The sequence below is a fragment of the Sceloporus occidentalis genome, unplaced genomic scaffold, assembly GCF_023333645.1.
Source record: "Sceloporus occidentalis isolate IW3139 unplaced genomic scaffold, rSceOcc1.0.p SCAF_1, whole genome shotgun sequence".
In the NCBI taxonomy this organism is placed as follows: Eukaryota; Metazoa; Chordata; class Lepidosauria; order Squamata; family Phrynosomatidae; genus Sceloporus; species Sceloporus occidentalis.
In genome coordinates, this window is record NW_028316981.1 from 183,398,169 (window position 1) to 183,416,331 (window position 18,163).

The window sequence follows — 18,163 nt, forward strand, 5'->3', positions numbered from 1 at the left end:
ATGCATGGACTAAAATGAGCATCCCTCTCCACGCTCAACATCACATGTATGTAGACACTGAGCAAGTAGATCTGGTGGGAAATGTCCAGCCTTCTAGAAGTTAATTGTCATTCTCATCAGTCCTAACTACTATAGCCAAGGGGTGAGGGATGCTGGGAGCTGCAATCTAACACAATTCTCACCCCTGGGGTAGAAAAACTTATTTAACCATTCCTCTGAGAGTGCTTTTTCAGATGGGTTTTTATTCTGAAAGTGGATTTTTTTTTTACTCTGGGAAGTTCCAGATGGTTCCACCGATACTTGAAATCTTCCTGGGTTTTCCACTGCTTCTTCTGTTTTTAAAACAAATCCATTAAGAAAGGGAAGATGAAAGATCTGAGTGATACCATCTGGAGATGCCCATCTGAGAATACCTCAAGTATTGTCATTGTTTGCCTTCAACCTATGGTGACCTTTGGAGACTTCTAAGCTCCTTGGTCATCAGCTTTTTAGCTCAAATCTTGAAAACTTAAGACTGGCTTCCTTACTTGAATGAATCCGCCTGTCTGCCTATTTTCCTACTGCCTTCCACTTTATTGAGAGCATCATGTTGTCTCATGATATGGCTCCAGTTTAGTCATCTTGGCCTCTAGGGAGAATTCAGGCCTGATTTGCTCTAGGACCCATTTATTTGTCTTTTTAGTGTTCATGGTATTTACAGAACTCTTCTCCAGCACTACCTTTCAAATTCCACCACATTTCAGCAGCATTTGAAATACTCATAAGGTGGATATGAGTAACTGATTGTCAACAGCTGATCCAAGGAAGTAGCTTGCAACCTATTTTTAATTTCTATGGTACCTTTCAATCAGAAGGCATTTTAAAACAAGCAACTTTCCAAATGTTTTTGGGTTGCAGCTTTCAGCATTCATCACCATTGGCTAGGCTGACTGTGACATCTGGAAGCTGTGGTCCAACATCTGAACAATTGCATTACTGTTTTTACCCTTTCAGTGCCAATGGTGAGGGATGCTGGGTGTTGCAGTCCAGCAATATCTGGAGCACTGTATGTTTCCCCACCACAGTCCTATGCATAGGAATGAACAAACTTCCACCAACTTTAAAATAACAGCTGGCAAATCGTAGTTTTCCAGATGTTGTTGAACTCATCACCTCTGTGTAGCTATTGGGATGGGATCATTGCCCCCTGCGTAAGAATTCTATCATCTGAAATGCATTTTTTACTTCAGTTCCCAAATTCCTAATCCCAGGATCCTATAGAATGCAGGAATAACAGTCAAAGTGGAATCATAATGCAATAATCCTGTAACATGAAAGGACACGAGATCTCTTAACTAAGCAAAATATTCGAAACGTAAGGATGTGGAATAGGGAAGGAAAAAATGTGTTATGTCATGAATTCAGAGGCGAGTTTTAAAATGGAGTAGACAAGAAGCCACTGTTGGAAACTGAATTAAGCTGTAAATCATACTAGGTGTGTGTCAGGTAAGTTTCAGTTTATACCTAGAACTGTTGAGACAAAGAAACAATCACAATATCTAATTCCTTCATTTCAGAACATATAAAATCCATTTGTTATGAGTCATTTCCATCAGAAGTGGCTCTACACTGGATGGCCACTTACCTGCTACAAGAAAAGAGAAAACGCATTATTACAAAATATATTTTCAACTATCCTGATAATAGCTGGAAGTCAGACTCTGCCAAGGATATAAGGTTTAACAAATTCATCACTTGCTTTGCAGGCTATTTCACTTTCCAAAGGGTAGGAGAGACAATGAGGGGAATAGCTATTTTAGATCTGATCCTAACCAACAGTAATGGAGTGGAAGTGACAGGAGCCTTAGGTGGGAGTGACCATGTTCTCCTGGAGTTTGTTATACAGTACATCAGCAAAGGGAAGACAAGCATAGTCTGACACAAGGTCTAGATCTTGAGAAAGATGATTTCAGTAAACTTAGGAAAATACTGGGTGTGATCACTCAGTCAGGAATACTAAAAGAAGAAGAGAATTCCTGGTGGATGGGAGTTTCTTAAAACAGATACTGAAGGTGCAATTTCAAGCAGTTTCAGTGAGGAGGAAAAATGGGAGACGTCTCAAGAAACCAGGATAGATGACTAAAGAACTTTCAACTGAGCTAAGATTTAAAGGACATGTACAAGAAATGCAAAAGGGAGGAGGGGGGACGAAGAGGAATTCAAACAAATAGCCAAACAGAGAGACTGTTGAGAAAGCTAAAGAGCAGAACAGGCTTGCTAGAGAGGTTAAAAACAATAAAAAGAGCTTTTTTGTTGTTATGTTCATAGTAAACAGGAGAACAAGGAAACGGTAGGGCCGCTGCATGGAGAAGATGGAGAAATGATGGTGAAATTCTAACAGAGGACAGAGAAAAGGCAAAACTATTCAACACATTCTTTGCCTCAGTCTCCCCCCACCCCAAAGGAGAATGGTGCCCAACCTGGGGGAAATAGAGCACATAATAGGCAAATATTTATTTATTTATTTATTTAGAGTATACCCTGTTTTTCGGCCACAGAATACAGGAATACTTGATTACTCTAAATGAATTTGAGTCTACAAGGCCACCTAGGCATCCAAGAGTATTAAAAGAACTGGCAGAGATAATCTCAGAACCACTAGCGATAATCTTGAAGAATTCCTGGAGCATAGGAGAAGTCCCAGCAGACTGGAGGAGGGCAAACATTGTCCCCATCTTCAAAAAGGAGGGGAGAAGGGGACCCAAGCAATTATAGCACCCAGTCAGCCTGGCATCAATAGCAAGAAAGATTCTAAAGCAGATGACTAAACAATCTGGTAAGCACTTAGGAATACCAGTCATTACACGAGTTTCTCAAAAACATTCCAGACTACTAATCTTATCTCATATGGGAGAGAGAGTTACAAGCTTGGTAACTATGGGGCTGGACCAATGGGCAGAAAGGGGTGGCAAGATGCTGCCCCTTTCTGCCCTGGATGGAGGCCACAGCAAACAAATGCTGCAGCCTTTGGGAGGCCTTAGAGAAACCCACTCCCTGCGGGTTCTTTTTAGGCCACACGTGGAGTGCCATTGGTGAGCTCATGTGCCACAATGACATTCACATGGTTCAGTGCTGTTTGGGTGCTTTGCCATGTGGACATCATCGTGGAGTGCCCCGTCTGTATGGGGGCAAGCCAAGATGGTGCCCGAGGTGCGCGGTAGGGTTGCTGTGCGTGTAAACACTCAGCCCCTGCACACCCCTAAGTTTGGACCCAGGCTGGCGCAAAGCTCCCATCTGTTGAGCCCCTATGATTCTATGAAAACCAGGCTGAAAAAGTGCATGGTTAATTTGGATGTGCTAATGTCTATGTGCAGCTGCAAGTTAAATATAATTTAAGCAGAAATAGAATACATTCTCAGTAAACTCAGGCAAAAGCATACTGCTGCAGACTCTTCTAGCTTGTGTGTTTTTCCTCAGTAATAACTTTTGCCATCCAGACCACACTCTGCTGTTCCTTGGCCACACATGTCCCCAGTTTTCATGTGTGAAATGTTGTTAAGTACGACACTCAAAAATGGCTTTCATCTGTCCTCTCTATCACCTGCATCTCTTTTGCCATCATCCATCTCTTTCAAATGCAACACAGTATTTTCCGTAGGCACAGACACAAACATCTCTACCAATTTGGAAGGCAGTGGCTCTTTTCTGCCGTGCTACAGTTTCACTCAAGATGTGCCAATCTGACATTTTCGGGATGCTTTTTCTTCTGAATAGAGAAAATCCAGCATCATCTGATATCAACATAGCATCTCTAGCCTGTAACTCAATTTGCTCTCCTGTTTATGGGTTCTTTTTCTTTAAGCCATGCTGGGACTCAACAAAGGTTGCCTGCAAATAAAGGAATCTACCATGGAAGAAATACATAAATTAAATTTAGACTATGAGAATACTGAAATAGTTTAAGAGTTCCCATATCTAGGATCAAACATTGATCAGAACGGGGACTACACTCAAAAATTAAGAAGACAACTCGGAATGGGAGAGGCAGCCATGAAAGAGCTAAAAAAAGGTTTAAAGTATAAGGTGTAAGGAGTAGTACTTAGTTTTATTATATTATGTATTTGGTATTTGGTATGATAAGAATATTTGATGATTTAAAGCTACTCTTTAAAGATCCTAAAGAGTAAAGATATACAGCTAAGCACTAAAGTGAGGATCGTCCGAGCCATTGTATTCGCCATCACCATGTACAGATGTGGAGCTGGAGAGTGAAAAAGCAGATAAGAAGAAAATCAGCTCTTTGAAATGTGGTGCTGGAGAAGAGTGCTGAGGATACTGTGGACAGCCCAAAAGACAAACAAATGGGTCCTTGAACAGATCAAGCCTGAAATCTCCTTGGAAGCCAAGATGATCAAATTGAGGCTGTCGTACATTGGCCATGTCATGAGAAGGCACAACTCATTAGAAAAAAACATAATGCTAGGAAAGGTACAGGGTAGTAGAAAGAGAAGAATACTGCATGTCAGATGACTAGATTCAAACAGGAAGGCCACAGGATCTGTATGTTTACTTAGGCTGCATCTGCACTGTAGAAATAATCCAATTTGGCACCCCTTTAACTGCCATGGCTCCATGCTATGGAATTCTGGGAACTGTAGTTTGTTGTTGAACCAGAGCTCTCTGTACTTTGTTGTGGAGCCTATCTCATGGGGTTAAAACAGCAACTTACCTTTCCCAAATTCAGTGCTAATTCAAGAAGCAGCCAGGTCCTATCACACAGAAATCGCTGCCGAATCATCGCCCAGGTGCATCACGGATGCAGCCCAGGTCCTGTAAGCAGCTTCGGTGGCCCCTTTTCGAAAATGGAAGCTTCTGACTTCTAAAAATGGCCATGAAATCAGCTTACAGGATTCAGGCTGCATCCAGGATTGACCCAAGCAGTGATTCAGAGGGGATATCTGTGTCATAGGACCTGGCTGCCTCCAAAATTAGCACTGAATTCAGGAAAGGTAAGCCCCAAGCTACAAATCCCAGAATTTCCACAGCACTGAGCCATGGCAGTTAAAGCAGTTTCAAATTGCATTAAGTCTGCAGTGTAAATGCGACCTTAGAGCCTGCACTCACGGACGGCTCCGTGCCATCCATTTTTGCCTCGTGTCTGTGCTGCATCCTCATGCTGCAGCACAGATGCGCCACAAAAAAAGAGCCACCTAGAGCAGCTTCTTTTTTGCGATGCAGGAAGTGTTGCCGCCATGATGCCACTTCCTGTCAGCGATGTCTGGTCACTGTACAGTGGCAGTAGCATCATGGATGGGAGGCCGCCATCATGTTGGGGTCCATACGTATTAGGGTTCAGAAGCATGTGGTTGCTGCGCGCTCCCAAACCCTAATATCACGGCCACCACGCTACAAAGGGCCTTTTCCCCTCCTCTTCTTCCTCCTCCATCACCAGGGACCATCCCTAGGTCTCAGATTTGGACTCAGAAATCTCAGGGCCTGGGATTATCTCAATTTGACAACCTTATTCTTTTCACATCCTAGACTTTTTGTTCCTCTCCCTCCCCAGAATCACTTGAAGACATTTTGCTGCCTGAGGAAAAATAGCAAATGGTGCTTCTTCCCCACCATTACCCGAATCAAGGTACACAGTGCTAGAAGCTGGTCAGGTTATTTTGGCACACGAGGCTGAAAATATTACACAAGACAGGCTGTTCTCTCCCTGGCAGTAAAGAAGACACAACATTAGCAAATGTAATAACGGTGCTTCTTTTTCTTGAGAACCAATGTTTATTGCCTGAGGCAGCCACTTTGCTCTGCCTAATAATAGAATTGTCCCTTATCACCATTTCAGGAAGATTGCAGATAGGAAACTCTGTGATGCATTTCATGGAGCTTCTCCTTTTCAGAAATCAGTGTCTTTTCCAAGTGGGGAGCAGGTCCCAGGTTCAAGCATCATACGCATGAAAACATGTGGCCAAGAGAGTGTGGTCAAATGCAAAAACTAATAAAGAGAAAGAACACACAAGGTAATAATGGCTGCAGCAGTTTGCTTTTGCCTGAGCCCACTGGGAAGGACAAGATTCTGCCTCCTCTTCTCTTCTTTCTCCTGATGAGTTGATTGAATGCCAACTATTTTGCACTTTGAACTCAGTTTGTGGCAACTGAGGTAAGATGAGGACAAAGGCGGAGGAAGAGAGGCAGACTGGGACATTTTAAAAGCAGCTAAAAATGGGATGGCAGAGGGTTAATTGGGACTGCCCCTGACAAATCAGGACAGCTGGCATTGAACATAACCTTCCATTCCCTTTTGAAATATGGTATTTGGTTCAGCTTTAATACACAATTTCTTTCATAACTGCTCTGTCCCCATCTGTACCTGTTTTGTGTTTGCATTTTTTAATATTCTTCATATATATATATATATATAGAGAGAGAGAGAGAGAGAGAGAGAGAGAGAGAGAGAGAGTCTTCCACTCAGTTGCTTGGTAACCAGGCTCTCTTCTGTTCAGAGAAGAGGGTGGAGTGGGAGGGGAAGGAACTATAATCGTGGTGGATACCAATATTGGATTTTCTATCCAACCCATTCTGTATTTTCTTCCTTGGACTTCATCAGAGGGAAGGGGTGTCATGTAGTGTATATATGACTTGTCTTCTCTGTATTCACAACATACAGGAGCCATAAGTAACATCTGTGGGGGTTGTGTGCCTTCAAGGGTGCAGCTACACTGTAGAAATAATGCAGCTCCACACCGTTTTAAGTGCTGTAGGTCCATCCTTGGGAATCCTAGGATTTCTAGTTTTACAGTCTTTTCTGCCCAGGAGTGCCAATGCCTCATTGTTGTTGCTAGCTGCCTTCAAGTCCACCTCAACTCAAGGCAACTCTGTGAATGAGATGTTTCCAAGGCCCCTTATCCTCTACCAAAACTACAAATCCCAGGATTCTGTAGGGATGGCACTATGGAAATTTAAGTGGTGTCAAACTGCATTATTTCTACAGTTTAGATGCATCCTATATCATTTTGACTTCTCACAACCCTGAGAAGTCAGCATGCTATGGTGGTTTGAGTGTTGGACTAGGACTCTGGCAACTCGGGTTCAATTCCCAAGTCGGCCATGAAACTCACCTTGAGCAACTCATATACTCTCAGCCTCAAGATAAGACAATGGCAAAACTCCTTTGAACAAATCTTGCCAAGAAAATGCTTTAGGATCAACAGAGGTTGGAACTGACTTGAAGGCACATAATAACAACAAACCTTAATGTGAAATAGACCTAAATAGGTGTTATCACAGGGTTTTCTTGGAAAGATTTGTTCAAAGGGAATTTGCCATTGCCTTCCCCTGAGTCAGAGAGGATGACATACCCAAGAGCATCCAATGGGTTTCCATGGCTCTGTAGGAATTTGAACCCTGGTCACCCAGAATCCTAGCCCAAACTACTACATCACACAGATTCTCTATAAGTAACATAGGTTATGGCTGCATCACAGTGTGGCTGATATTCAGATCAGATTGTAAAGGGACACAACTTGCCCTCTTCCAAAAATGAGGAAATAAAAAAATAGTATGGACTAAAACCCTGAAATATAAAAACCGAAAGCAAATTCAACCTCACATCTAATCCATTGTTAGGTAAGTACGACTTATATATGAGGCTCAGAGCATGAAGGCAAGCCGACCTGAGTAGATGAGGACATTTCTTAGCCAAGAGACTGTCAATCTGAAAACGGAGGCACTTGAGGACAAGTGGGGACAAGATTAAAAAGCAAGAAAATAAAAATTTATAGAAGTTGTCTTAGCAGCCTAAATGTATTTATCTATTTATATTGCATTTCTATCCCACTTTTCTCTCTGAATGGGATCCACTAATATCCCACCTTTCTCCCTAAATGGGATAAACTAACTCTCCCACTACAGCAACCATCTCAATAGACTGTGTAACTCTCTGAAAATTGACCGAAGGAAGAAATTCATCAGGTGATATTTGTCATGTGAGACATCAGAGGTCGTGTAACCAGCCCCATTCATACTGGTCTAAAAGACCTGGAAGGAACTGGGCTGATCCGGATGCCCCTCCCCCGAATCGCTCCGTTAGCAAGTGCCCACTACAAATTTGAAATCGAATGCATTTTGACCTGCAAATTAGAAATCGAATGCATTCTGTGTCTGCTGGCGAGGTGGCTGCTGCCAATCAAGCTATCGTCATGGTGACGTTTGCAGGGCATCGGGGAAAGTGTCCTCCCTTTTTAAAGAGCCAGGCACAGGGGTTTCAGCGGCTGAAGCAGGGAGAGAGATGCCTCTCTCTCTCTCTCTCTTTTTTTATAAACCTGTGGGCTTTTGGGTCAGATCTGCCCCTGTCCCAGGCAAAGGATGGGATTGCCATGCATTTTTTTATGCTTTTAAAAGCAACATTAGCTTTCCCTTTGCTTCCCTTGCTGTATCTGCTCAAGAAGACAAACCATGCGCATATTTATATCCAAGGATATAAAGTGCAAGCCCAGCTCCATCTGCCTCTGGAATACAAACATAATGTATTCAATGCGCATATTTGCTCAAAAAAAATTGTTAAAAATGTAACATTGATTGTTTGCAACATTTGTAGCTTCCCCCTCTGCAGAAAGCAAGGAGATCCAAGGATATAAAGTGCAAGCCCAGCTCCATCTGCCTCTGGAATACAAACATAATGTATTCAATGCGCATATTTGCTCCAAAAAAATTGTTTGAATTTGAAAAGGGGGGGGGGGTTTGCCTGACATGAGCTCCGTTCGTGACCTGAATTTTTTCCTCCTGCAAGGGAAGGAATGCCCAGCGACAGAGGGCTTTGGGCAGGGGATGCAGGGAAAAGAGGCTCCTAAAGAATGCCTTCCCTTGCTCTCTTCTTCCCAGGGCTCTTTCCTCCTCCCCCTCCCCTCCGATGAGGGGAGGAAATGCCTTGCCCTTTGCCCACCCTCTGACCTAAATCCCTCCCTCAATTTGCCTCGATCGTGATCGAGGCCAAGTTCTCATTCCCAGGACCCGGGGTTTTCCAAAAGAAACGGTATTTGCGCCGATTTCAAAAACACCGCGCTAGGGGCCATTTAACACGGGACGGGTGTGCAAGCCCCGGATTCGCTTGTGTGAGATTCGGGGTGAGTATGAACTTCACGTGATTGAATCGGTTTCAGAACCGATTTTTTTTGTAATGTGAATGGGCCCCATGTGTCTGGAAATGAACTGGAGAAATCTACCCTTAAAATTCAGTACTTTGCTGGGCTGGATGTGAGCAGGAGAGATCACTTATCTCTCAGGGATGTAATAACTATATCTCAGGAATGTAATGGGCCGTTCACACCAAATAGAAAAAGCACTATAATTCCATTTTAACTGCCATGAGCAACATCCTGTGTAACCTTGGGATCTGCAGTGTAGGAAGAGGTATTTAAACTTCTCAGTCAAAGGCCTGCTATGGTGTCTCAGGCCAAACTACAAATCCCAGGATTTAATACAGCGGTTCTCAACCTGTGGGTCGCGGCCACTTTGGGGGTCGGACGACCCTTTCACAGGGGTCACTCAAGACCACCGGAAAACACATATTTCCAATGGTCTTAGGAAACAAGACGATATTTTATGGTTGGGGATCACCACAACATGAGGAATTGTATTAAAGGGCATTAGGAAGGTTGGGAACCACTGATCTAGAACAACTTTCTTCAAAGAGATAGCCATTTGACAGCACCTCAGCTACTGGTCCCTAGCAAGTTTCCAAGAAAATAAGAAATATATTGGGCCCTTGGCATCTGCTGGGGTTTGGTTCCAGGATGCCACAACGGATACCACCATTTGTGGATGCTCAAGTCCTATTAAATACAAGGGCATAGTATTAGTCCCTTAAAATGGAAAAAAAAATCAGGTTTGCTTTTTCAATATACAGTATATATATATATGAACATTTTCAAACTGTAGATGGTTGACTCCATGGATAAAGAATCCATGGATATGGAGGGTCAGCTCTAATGGTACCCAATGGACCTAAATTTAGTGCAAGTTCTTGGCACTTGGTACCTTATAAGCACAGTTTGTGGGATTTTCAGCCTCAGGCAGGGCCGGCTCTAGGTATTTGGCCACCCTAGGCAAGAAATATTTTGGTAACACCCCCCCAGTAGCCCCTCAAAGTGTAGGAAAAATGTAGGACCTGATGTAGGACAAAATATAGGACATTCAAGAAAAATGGAGGACACGACCAACTAAGAGCCAAAAACATTAATAAAAAACTATATAAATTCATGTTTCTCAGTCATGCTCAAAATGGAGGACATTTTGACATGCCTATCAGCACAACTCCAAGACCCAAATTCACAATTCATTGGTGCCAAAAAAAAGAGAAAGAAAAAACAACAGCGCATGCAAGGAGGCCTTGAAGCATTCTGAGCATTGGAGCATTCTCTGAGACAAGGGTTCGAATCCTGGCTGAACCATGCAAACCCACTGGGTGACCTTGGTCAAGTCACACTCTCTCAGCCTCAGAGGATGGCAAGGGCAAACCCCCTCTGAAGAAATCTTGCCAAGAAAACCCCAGGATAAGGTCACTATCAGCTGGAAATGACTTGGAGGCACACAAGAGCAACAACCACAATGTGAGAAGGCAGCCAAGGTCCAAAATGCACAGCAGAAAGTATCCAGTTTGAGACTGCTTTAACTGCCCTGGATCAGTGCTGGGGAATTCTGGGAATTGTAGTTCTGTGAGACATTGAGCCTACTCTGTCAGAGAGTTCTGGTGCCACAATAAACTACAAATCCCAGAACTCCCTAGCACTGAGGACAGTTAAAGCTACTGGATTGTTTCTGCAGTGTGTTTTGGACCTTGGCTTTATGTGCTATAGGAGTCTGAAATCCTTGCTGCTAGGACTCTGTGTGTATATACATATATACAGGATGTGTGTGTGTGTGTGTGTGTGTACACGCACGCGCGCGCGCGCGCACACACACACACACACACACACAGAGTGTGTGTGTGTGTTCTTCTTAGGTCCAAAACACACTGCAGAAATAATCCAGTTGGAGATCACTTTAACTGCCCTGATTCATATAAAGAAATCAACAACAACAGCAACAGCAAAAATAAAGTTAAGAACAAACTACCATCCCCAGAATTGTAGTTCCTAAGAACTGTAGTTTCTTGTAGCCCCAGAGCTCCCTCTGACAGAGAAGGTCAATGTCTCCCAAAACTAGGCTTGCCATATCCCGCCTGGGGGCGGGATTTTCCCGGTTTGGGGTGGGGCCACATGGTCCCGCCCTGGTTTGGCCCCTCCCCCAGCAAGGCCCTGGAGGCAGCTCCATCCCTCCCCATGGCTGTGTGCCATCCTCCCCGCCTCCCTGCCTGGCTTAGCCTAGAGAGCAGGTCTTCAAGACATCTGCCACTCAGAGCTACTGCCAGCCCACTTGGTATATATACCCTGCAAGAGGCATTACTTTCAGGTTACAGTGAGCAAAGAAAAAAAGGCCATCAATGGTTCCTGTTTCCCTGGGAGTCTAAATGCCTCCTCATCTTTTAAATGCATAGCACTCAGTATTCTTGTAATTCTTTATCACAGGGTCGTTTTTGAGGCCCTAAACACCTTTCCTTGTAATATGCAAATTTCTCCCGAAGCTGACCAATGGGAAAGAAGCAATCAGCCCCCCTCCCCTTGGGTTGGTTTTCAAGGGCTTGGAAGGTAGAGATTTTGCCTTGCTTGTAAACAGGAAGGGCTTTGGGGTAGCAAAAGGCTGCAGAAATAGTTTGACCCCCCCTTAAACATCCATGGCTCAGTGCTATAGGATTCTGGGAATTGTAGTTTCTTGTGCCACCAGAGCTCTTTTGACAAAAGGAAGATGAATGGTCCACAGAGGAGGCGTTGCCTGGGGGCAGAGCCTCTTGCCAGCAGTCTTCGGTGGAAGAGAGGAGGCTGATGGTCCTGGCACTTCCCTTGGCTCCCTCCCTCCTCCTCCTCCTCCTCCTCTCAGAGCTCATTCACACTCCCTGGCTTTTCTCTCCCCCCCCCCTGCACTTTGAGACCCCTTTAACTGCCAAAGCTCAATGCTCTGGAATTCTGGGGTCTGTGAGGCATTTGGCCTTCTCTGTCAGAGAGCTCTGGTGCCACAATAAACTACAGTTCCCAGGATTCCATAGCACTGAGCCCTGGCAGTCCAAGCAGTGTGTTTTGGACACAGAGATCCTCCAAATGAATCCAGTCCCTAGCTTTTATATCTCTCACACACACTGCAGGAATAATAACCCACTTTGAGACTGCTTTAACTCAGTGCTAGGGAATCCTGGGAATGCTAGTGTTTGGGAGACATTGAGACTTCTCTGTCAGTCATGGCTCTGAGGCCACAATAGACTACAATTCCCAGGATTCCCCAGCACTGAGCAGTCTCAAACTGGACCATTTCCTCAGTGTGGATGCACCTGGGGAGGAATTCTGGGCACTGCAGTTCAACTACGTTTGGAGGGTTATGGGACTCCCTGTCAGAGATAGCTCTGGGGCCACAGTGTACTACAATTCCCAGCATTCCCCAGCACTAACCCAGAACAGTTAAGTCACTCTCGAACTGGATTATTTCCTCAGTCATTTCAGTCCAACATTGTTTTATTTCTGCAGTGTGTTTTGGACCAGAGACAAGGTGACCAGGCATCCTCCTCCTTTTCCAGGACATGTCCTGTTCTGTCACATTTCAAAATGTCCTCCATTTGGATCATGGCTAAGAAGCATGGATTTATAAGTACATGGGTGTTTTTAGCTTTTATTTTTGGCCATGTCCTACGTTTTTTTGCTTGGGTGGCCTACATTTTGGGGTGAGGGCATTGGTCACCTTGGTCAGAGAGCTTTCCAGGGGTTAACTGCCATTCTGCTGTGGTGCTAGAACAGACCACCATTCCCAGAATTCCATAGCATTCAGGCAAGACAGTTAAAGTGGTCTCAAACCAGATTATTTCTCCAGTGTAGATGCAGCCCAAGCCTTTTGCCTCTCTTATGCCTGAGATTTCAAAGCCCAGCCTTGGCACCACAACAAACTACAAATCCCAGGATTCCATAGGATGGAGTGATGAGAGTGAAAGCAGTGTGGCAGCAGCCTAAGTGTGCTTAATGCAGTTCTTAACATGGTGCACCTCTTGCCTACAGAGTCTCACAAGACTTTTTTGTTGAACAACTTGTACCCATTAACTCCATTTCACGTCTCCTTTATTTAGTGGGGAGGAATACAGACAAAACAAGTCAAAATGAAGAAAAACCAAAGTCCCTTGACCAAAGGGTTTGGTTGTGGAATAAGCCTCTGAAATATGCAAGAGGCAATGTTAAAATAAAGCCATGTTCAATGCTCAAATGTGCTGTTTGGAATGGGGAGAGGGGGGTGGCCAGAAAGGGAAGTACATTTCCGTGATCTGTCTACGAATAATGTCAAAATGTCCTCCATTTTGATCATGCCTAAGAAACATGGATTTATATTAACATTTCTAAAAAAGCCTCAATTTTTTTGCATGTCCTCCATTTTTTAAAAATGTGTCCTACATTTGAAAATGTTGCCCTGCATTTGTCCTACATTTGTCCCGGTTTGGAGGTCCTCACTTATGGCAACCCTACCCAAAACTACAGTTCTCAGGATTCCCCAGCATTGAGCCTGGGCCATTAAAGGGGGTCTCAAAGTAGATTTATTTCTGCAGTGTGTCCTGGACCTCCATTTGGCAATTGATCCTGGAGGAAAGCTAGGATGGAGGAAGAGGAGGCGTCCTGGAAAAGGAGGACCCACCTGGCCTGATCATTCCTGTTATAAAAACCTGCCAAGCTGAACTCAGCAGATAACAACAAGCCTCTGAAGGAAAATGAATAAAAGCTATACATAGGGAATTTTGAGAATATTATGAAGCCCACTTTCAAAAGAAGAAATGCTACAAGGTCTTCAGAGATCCAAATAAGAAAACTCTTACCATTTGGAAATGGGGTTTAGCAAGATGTTGAATATTCCTCACTGCAAAACGATACTCTAGTTAGAATTTGCTGATCCATTTTTTAAAAAATCCTGCTTGCTAAAATATCATTAGATAGCAGCACTAAACATCATGCTATCAAGAAAGGATGACTTTTCCTTGGTGATGAAGATGGAGCCTGGAGGATGCCAGCATGTCTTCTATATGGAGAAATGGGAGCCACCCCATTTTCTTGCACAAGGAAGGCCCTTGTCGACAGGCCCAGGGTAGCACTGGCCGCCATTTTTAGGGTCGGGAAGGAATTTTCCTCCAAGGCAGATTGGCCAGAGATCCTGGAGGTTTTTCGCCTTCCTCTGGGCATCGGGCAGGGGCCATCTGTTAGGATGTTTGAGAGATTCATAAGAATTAAATGAAACTTATATCTTTTAAAACTTGCCAACCTGAACCTGGCAAATAGACATAACAACCATGATGCAACATTAATAAAAATCAAAACCTTGGAAATAGTTCTGTTTCTTTCTCTTTTGTTTACTTAGTTTCTGTGTTTAAAAATACAGTTGTGGTACTGCTCTTGAATTCAGTTGAGAGAGAACAACATTGCTCTCTCCCCTTAGGTGGAACTTTGGGTCATTTTAGAAACCAAAGGGCTCTCAGACATGCATTCTAAACTAGAACTCTCTGGCAAGGAATTTTAAGTCCATCACCAAACTACAAATCCCAGGATTTCATAGGGTGAAGCCACAACAGTCAAGCTGATATCACACTGCTATTGGTCTGTAATATGCATTCACCCACATTCAAAATAGAAGACTGTTCTCTACAAAGCAAGACACATACTTGAAAAGTATCCTGTTATGGGTCATCTTTTCCTATAACATACTCGCCCTATCAATTTTGGGATTTCACTTACCAAAAAAACTGAACAGACTGCCCAGTTTAAAAGGTCATAGATACCAGCTGGGGAAACAGATAAGAGTTTAGGAAACAACCCTTCCAGATCAGATCTGTTCATACAAGAGTCAGGTAGTTGGCTATAGGAAAAACTGAAGGAGGATAATGTGTCCAGCAAAAGCACCCTCCTACTCCTAAAACTAAAAGACAAGGAGGTAAATAAATGAAAATAGTGCCTTGGATGCTTGAATCCATGGTTGAAGAATCCATGAATAGGAAGGGCTGACTGTAACTGTGTAGTGTAATAAGACCCTAAATAAAAACACTGCCGCACCATGTCAGAAATAGTTGTACTCTTGTCATGCATCTGTTAATGGGGCAGAGAAACCCCCCAAAGGTGGGGAGGGTTTATAAGGAGAACTAGATGTCGCCAGTGTGTATCCGCCACTTTCTTCCACAGGCACAGTTAGGGTTTTCTAGCCTAGAGCTTCCGTTCCCACCACCGCCCTTCTCCTGTTTGCTGCCATTTCCTGCAAGCTGTTTCCGAGGGATTATTTTCACCCGTGTTTCTTCCTCTCAGAGGACAGGAAGGGCAGCTTCCTCTACAAAGCAGATTGCTGTCACCTTGATAGTCATTTTTATTCTACTGTGTGATGCACTTTCTCAGTCCTTATCAATGTTGTTACCAAAACTCAACATGAGACAGGAGATGAAATGTTTTACAGGTGGGAATTTGTTGTTATGTGCCTTCAAGTGACTTCTGACTTATGGCGACCCTACATACAGATCTATGTAATATTTTAAACCATAATATTTTGATGGCCCTCCTCTGGACACACTCCAGTTTGTCAACATTCATTTTGAATTGTGGTGTCCAGAAATGGATGTAATATTCCAGGTGAGGCCTAACCAAAGAATAGAGTGGTTCTGTTACCTCACTTGATCTAGATACTATACTTCTATTGATGCTGCCTAGAATCACATTGGCTTTTTTAGCTGCCGCGTCACACTGTTGGCTCATGTTTAACCTGTGGTCTGCTAGGACTCCTAGATCCCTTTCACATCCCTTTTGCTGCATCTACTGGGAAAGGCACACTTTGCCCCTTCCTCTCATTTCACTCATGATGAGTTCATTGAGAACAAATTATTTCTGCACTTTGGACTCAGTTTCCAGCAGTTGCAGTAAGCCAAGGACCAAAGGGAAGAAGTGAGAGGAGGAGAGAGTAACTGGGACATTTTAATACCATCTGAGAAGTGGGATGACAGAGGATTAAGCAGGACTGCTCCGACCACATTGGGATTGTTGGAGGCTATGCATTCTTAACTAGAGTACCCCTTGAAATGGCAATGTCCAGCAAGATCCTGGGATTAGCAGTTTAGGAAAGAGCCTTTAAAAGGCTCAACTAGAGAGGTTCTCTGGCACTTCTGACCAAACTTCAAATCCCCAGGTTTCACCTGGCAGTTGAAGTAAACTCATAACACTGTAATTTTGGAGTGTGAAGAGCGCAAGGCTCAGCAGCAGTGGTGTCACTAGGGGAGGTGCGGTGGTGAGGACTGCACCAGGTGTCACCATAAGAATTTTTTTTAATTTCAAATTTAAAATGTCAAAATTTCAAATTCTGATGTTTTTTATGGTAAAAAAATCACATGGTAAGTGATGCCCTTCTTCTTTCCCCATGATCCAAAAGGGCTGGTCTATTTTATTTTATTTTATTTTAATTTCTATTTCTATTTTTAAACAACCTAGACCAGTGTCTCCCAGCCTTTCGATGCCAGCTCTCACTGCAGAAATAACGCAGTTTGACACCGCTTTAACAACCATGGCTCAATGCTATAGAATCCTTGGATTTAGAGTCTGTTGTGGTACCAGAGCTCTCTGACAGGGAAGTTGAAATATCTCACAAAACTACAAATCCCAGAATCCCATAGCATTGAGCCATGGCAGTTAAAGCAGTGCTAAGCTTTTTTATTTCTACAGTCTAGATTAGACCCCAGAAATCCCCAGCCAAAAGTCAGGAATTTTGGAAGTGGAACTCCAAAATGTGGTGAGTCAAAGGTTGATAAAACCTTTTGACAGAAACCATTTCAGCTACATTATGTGCTCATTAGTCAAATTATTAGAGAGCCAGTTTGGTGTAGGTTTCAATGATGGACTAGAACTCCAGGAGACCAGGGTTCAAATCCCTGCTCAGCCATGGAAACCCACTGGGTAAATCTCACTCTCTCAGCCTAAGAGAAATGCAATTGCACACACCTCCATTAAATAAAGAGCCTGAACAGACAGGCCAAAATAAAGCTGCTTCAGGTCACTTTGGAGATATGCTGTTTAAATGGCACATGCATTTTAAGAGGCCAGAAGCTGCGCCAAAGCTGCACTCCAGTCCTTATGACTGGAGCGTGGTTTTGGCACAGCTTCTGGCTTCTTAGGACGCATGCAGCATTTAAACAGCATACCTCCAAAGTGACCCAAAGCAGCTTTATTTTGGCCTGTCTGTTCAGGCCCAAATTCACCAAAAAATTCTGTGAGAGGGGCATCACAAGCTGCATCTGCACTGCAGAAACAATGCAGTTTGACACCTCTTTAACTGCCATGGCTCAGTGCTATGGAATCCTGGGATTTGTGGTTTGTTGTGACACCAGAGCTCTCTGACAAAACTCTCTGACACAGATGGCTAAATATCTCAGAAAACTACAAATCCCAGAATTCCATAGCATTGAACCATCATGGTAGTTACCGAGGCAGTAGATGCAGCTGTGAGTTTGGAATCAACTTGCCGGGACAAAACAACAAGAAGCCATACAAATAGCAGACTTCAACACAGAAGAAGGAAGAGTGAAGATAGAAGGAAAGAATATCAATAATCTGAGACAACACCATGCTACTAACAGAAAATATCACAGACCTGGAACAACTACTAAGAACGATCAAAGAAGAAAGTGCAAAGGCCAGCTTACTGCTCAACATAAAGAAAACAAAAATAATGACCATGGAAGATCTACACAGATTCAACCTAGACGATGAGGAATTTGAAACAGTAAAAGAGTTCCCATACCTTGGGTCAAACATTGATCAGAATGGGGACTGCAGTCAAGAAATCAGAAGAAGACGAAGAATGGGGAAGGCAGCTATGAAAGAATTTCAAAAAATGTGTAAAGAAATCCAACTGAGCATGAAAGTTAGAATCATACAAACCATTGTTTTCCCTATTAACATGTATGGATGTGAGAGCTGGACAGTGAAGAAAGCGGATAGGAGGGAAATCAATTCATGTGAAATGTGGTGCTGGAGAAGAGTGCTGAGGATAACAGGGACAGCCTAAAAGAAAAACAAATGGGTCCCAGAGTAGGTCA

General features: G+C 43.5%; 1 protein-coding gene across 1 annotated transcript in view; it reads right to left on the reverse strand.

The window, feature by feature from the left end:
• Positions 1–18,163, reverse strand: part of LOC149322999 (calcium/calmodulin-dependent protein kinase type 1B-like) — a 73,415-nt gene that overhangs the window by 6,125 nt on the left and 49,127 nt on the right. The window lies entirely within an intron of this gene.